Source organism: Alligator sinensis, unplaced genomic scaffold (genome assembly GCF_000455745.1).
Source record: "Alligator sinensis unplaced genomic scaffold, ASM45574v1 scaffold745_1, whole genome shotgun sequence".
Lineage (NCBI taxonomy): Eukaryota > Metazoa > Chordata > Crocodylia > Alligatoridae > Alligator > Alligator sinensis.
The window spans coordinates 1710206-1715043 of NW_005842119.1; positions in this window are offsets into that span (position 1 = coordinate 1710206).

Here is a 4838-nt window from a genome sequence, read left to right on the forward strand (position 1 = left end):
ACTGTTCCCTCCTCCTCTTCCTCGTGGTCCCTTTTTGGCCCTGCACCCTTGGCCCACGTACTGCTACTGCTGCTACTGTGGAACAGGAGCAGGAGCCAGGCAGCATGCTGCACTCTTATGCTCAGGCTGAATGTCTCTCTGCAGCTGCAGCAGAAGCAGCAGCACCAGGGCTGCTGCACTAAGCTCCTTCCTCCTGACATCAGCACTTCAGCTGCAGCCTTTTCTGTCCAATGAATAATTTATCAAAGGCTCCATTGCGAGGGAGAGTTTAAAAATAATCCCCCAAGTAACCGGGGCTCAAAGGACTCTGTTTCACTTTCCCATCCTCCATCCCTTGGCTTCTCCTTGAATGCTGGAGCGGGGGGAGGAGGAGACTAGGTGACCTTGGGGGATATATATGCCATACACGCAACTAGGACCAAATGTTTGTTCTGTTTGCTACAAGGGGTGCAGTGCATCCCTCTGCTGCTCCCACTGACTTGGGACAAGAGGGGAGCTCCAGGCTGCACAAACAGACATGTTTTCAAGCAGCTCCTGTGTGCAGGGATAGGATGAAGTGATCTACTTAATCATGAAAATGACCCACCAAATCCCAGTCTTAATGGAAACAGCACTAATGCCACTGGCAAACCTGAGACACTTTTCAGTGATTCCCTCAATTCTTTTTTTTCGTAATAGCCTTAATGCTGACAAAATGCTCCATGCTGTGCAATACCCAGGCATGACAGCAGCCCTGCCCCAAGCTGTCTAAATGACTGACAGTCACAAGATAATGTACACTAGGATACTTGGCAGTGGGAAAATAACCTAGGGGATTATCATTTTACACTTCAGCCTTATTTCAGTTTCATAGCCAGTGGGGCACAGCAGAAGAAGTGAATTTACAGTAAGAGGAGGAGTGAAAAAGCGATGGTGGGAGAACTCAGTGCCCAAGGACTGGCTGTGTGGGGAATTGCATGGAGAAAGTGGAGGACAAAGAAAACAAATGGGACACCACTTGTGGAGCAGAGCTCCACTCAGGAATATGATGGGAGAAAAGGTCTGAACTAAAAGTTCAGGCAGACACACTATGACCTCTAAGGTGAGAAAAAGAAGCCACTCTCTTACTGATGTTACGGATCTGCTAGATGTTTTAGCCACACAAGTAACAGCATCCTTGTCCTTAGAAGTAAGACTAGGGTAGGGGTCAGCAACGTTGTTGGACAGAATGCCAAAAACACCCACAACCTCAATTTGTAAGATTTTGGCGTACCATGGGCAGACAGTGGAGGAGCCACAAAGGGGCCTGGCCCTTGTTGTGGCAGTACAGCCCTGGCTCCTTCCCCGCTGTCCTCCCTGAGGTGCATGTGCCAAGCAAAATGCCTTTACATGCCACTCTCTGGCACCTGTGCCAGGGGTTGCCTACCCCTGGGCTGGAGGCTTAAAGGACAATACAACACCATGAAGACCAGTCCCACACATGCAGGCACAGCAGAATGTAGTCAATAAAGTTGAAACACTTCAAAGAACAGGAGTTTCTTTGTAATGGTTGACACTTTACTACTGTACTTTGCCCCTTTTCCAGTCTCTGGAGCACTTTAGCTGCCAACATTCATTATTTTTCTCTCCTAAACCAGTAATGTGGTCTCAATCCAAGAGCAATGCTGTCTAGATAGTTTCAAATGGAGGCTAATTAATGTAGCTTACTTGCATGCCCCAAGGTGCTTGAAGAGTTAATACAACAGATCTCACTGAATCTAGGAATGGTGCTGACTGTCATTCTGGGGTTATTACTAAAGGAAATACTTTTCTCTGATGCTACCACATGTACCTCTCTGTGCCCCTGCCCATATCCTCACCATGAAGGGAAAAATGGAAGATTCCCCTTCTCACCTGCTCTTTGCCAGCAATAGGAACTGGTTTTGTATGGCATGTAATATGAATCTTGGTATTCTAGGATGCTATACATATGTCTGAAGATTATGCCTGATTAAACAGAGAAGATCAAACAGCTTACTGTTGAATGTAACACTATTACTTGGTCATTGTTACTGACAACTGCTTCTTTACTGCTGAAGTAGTAGAGGACAAAACTTGAAATTTAACCCATTTTGAATTTCAGGTGTTTGAATTCAAATCCTGAATTGTAATCTTGATGTAGAAATTTAGGGCTAGTGAGCACTCAAAATTGAAAGAGGTCGATTTTTTATGTTTAGGGTTAGAGCTCTGCAGATAACAGATTTTTTGGCTTGCTGGCAATTCTAAAATATCCCGAAAAATCAGCTCGTCTTGGCAAGACAGGAAATGTTTTCAAAACATAAATTGAACCAGCAAGTTTAAAAGGCACATTTTGTTCAAATAGAATATTTTGTTTGACATAAAATTAAACAGTTTATTTTGGATTTGGGTATTGATAAGGAGTATCTTTTAATTTCTTGAAATAAAATTGGGTAACATTTCTAAATCAAAACTAATTCCAAATAGCAAAACTGAAATACTTGTTTTGAAAATATCAGAATGAAGTCTTTTGAATTTTCAAACATGTTTAGAAAAGTGTCAGTTAAAAAAGTTTTTTTTACTTGGCTGTAGCTACAAAAGGCTTGAATCTCATTACATTTCTACTACTGAGTGACAAAAATCTTTCAAAGTCAACTAGCCATGTGGATTTCCTCCTTGGTTTGTTGAAATCTCATGCAAAGAGTTCATTTTCATTAGTAATAAATAGTAAATTAAATAATATACTTGCACTTAACCTAAACTTAACTACAAGTATACAGTCAATCTGATTAGCTCTTCAACAAAATCTTACACTAAACATCATTCAGATCTGAAGTCTTTTAAATCTTCTAAGCAAAATTTCTCTTAGTCATTTCCACAAAAATCAATAAATTAGTGGATGTTTGAAAAAGCCATTCAGAGTCTGGCCCCAATAGAAAGCAAAATTCAAAGCACATATGTGCATGAAGTGACTGACATGTCAGCGCCTCTGTGCTCTGAACAGGTGCAGTATCATTCCTAGCATTTTAATCAGCCACACATCACACCAAATGTACAAGAGCTATATAAAAGGCATCCTGCACTTAATTCAAGAACCACATTTACCTCAAGATATTTCTTTTATTGATAAAGATATTGCCCTTATGATGAAACCCATTACAGAACGTGAACTTTGTTTGATTTCCTGTCAACTGGGTCATGGTTGTTTTACCTTGAGCTCACTGTAAAACAAGGAATAATTTCATAAGAAAGGTACAAAAATAAACAGCTACAACACTGATTTACTAAAATAGCAGAAAAGCTGCAATGTTCTTGTGAACCAGAACAAACAGAAAATGTCCCTGTGAAACAAAATCACTGTGGCTTGCAGTTTCTAAATGATGTTTATTGGGATGATCCTGTTCAAGTCTTTAACTGATAGCACATAGTCTGCCAGTACTGGCATACCAGGATTGAATACTGCTGCAAGATTTTAAATGTGTACACATTTTATCTTGGCATGCGATATCCAGTCAGTGGATGATACCCCCTTTTGTACCAGGACTAAATTTCATTGGCAGACTGAAACCTATTCTGCCCCAGAGACTTGACAATCCAAGGACTCAGTCCCGACACTTTTTCTTATACTGAGCAGTCTCCTACTTTGCAAGTTGCTCCACTTCTATCAGTATAGAGGTTTAAGGACAGCAGGTGCCAGGAGTCTTGGGCAGTTGTAAGGAAGCTGGAACAGATTTCTCTGTCTTGTCCCTCCCGTATTAGCCTATCATTTGCTCAGGTTTTTCTCCTGTCATCCAGCTGCCTCTCTGAACCTGCTTGCTTCACTCATTACTAAGGCACCTGTGCATCCAGTGACTGCAGCCCTCTTCTTCTCCATACTTGCTGGTAATACCAATATGAGGAAGAACTAGTAGGGTGTGGGGGCCGAGGGGGATCCGGGAGAGGGTCAGCTGGGTTGTGGCCACAAACCCGGCACATACAGATGGTTACTTTCGACCGCTGGAGTAGAATTAGGCACAAATGCGTACTGGTTCAAACAAGGATGGTTTTACTTACACTGTCGAGATGTACAGCGTAGGAAGAAAGTTAACTTCAAACTTCAGACTTCAGTTACAGTTTAACCGAGGAGCTCTGATTCAACGAGATATCTTTGATACGAGCATGCAGGACACGGGGGTACGTCGGGGTCGGTCGGCGACGGGGAGTCGTCAGCAGTTGATCAGTCCGCCACGTTCACTCCGAGATGGGTGCGGAGTTCTCCAACTTGGGCGGAAACTGCTCCAACCTTTTATACGGCTAGTGAGCCAATTGCTAGTCACCACGTAGGAATAATTTAGAACCGGCCAATAGTGTTCTCCACCGTGCTGAGAAATTCCCTCATACAAAATCTCACCGTGCCTTGTGCTAGAAAGTTCCACTGTGCCGAGGCACTCAACCACTAAGCTCTGCTCTGACAGTAGGGGAGCATGGGAAGTGGGCCCTCAATACTGCTCCTCCAGTGGTAGGAAAAATGAATTACAGGGAACAATTCTGCCCGTTTTATATGTGATGGGGCTGCTGTATGAGTGACTTCCAGCAGTCTTGTATATGTTCCCATCTGGTACATTATGAGGTAGCTGGGGACATGGTGGGAAGAGAAAGTTTGGGAAAACCATATACTCTGTAGGGAGGGGATCGTCTCTTTTGTTATACGCTTGTCTAGTGCCCAGCACAATGAAGCCCTGACCACTGGTTGGAGCTTTTAGACACTGTCACAATAAAATAATAAGTAATACTCCAGGGTCAGCCCATGCATGTTATGAATTCAGGCCACACACCTGCCACCAAACCAGAGGAAGAAATTTCATTTAAGTCAGCTGTTCTGA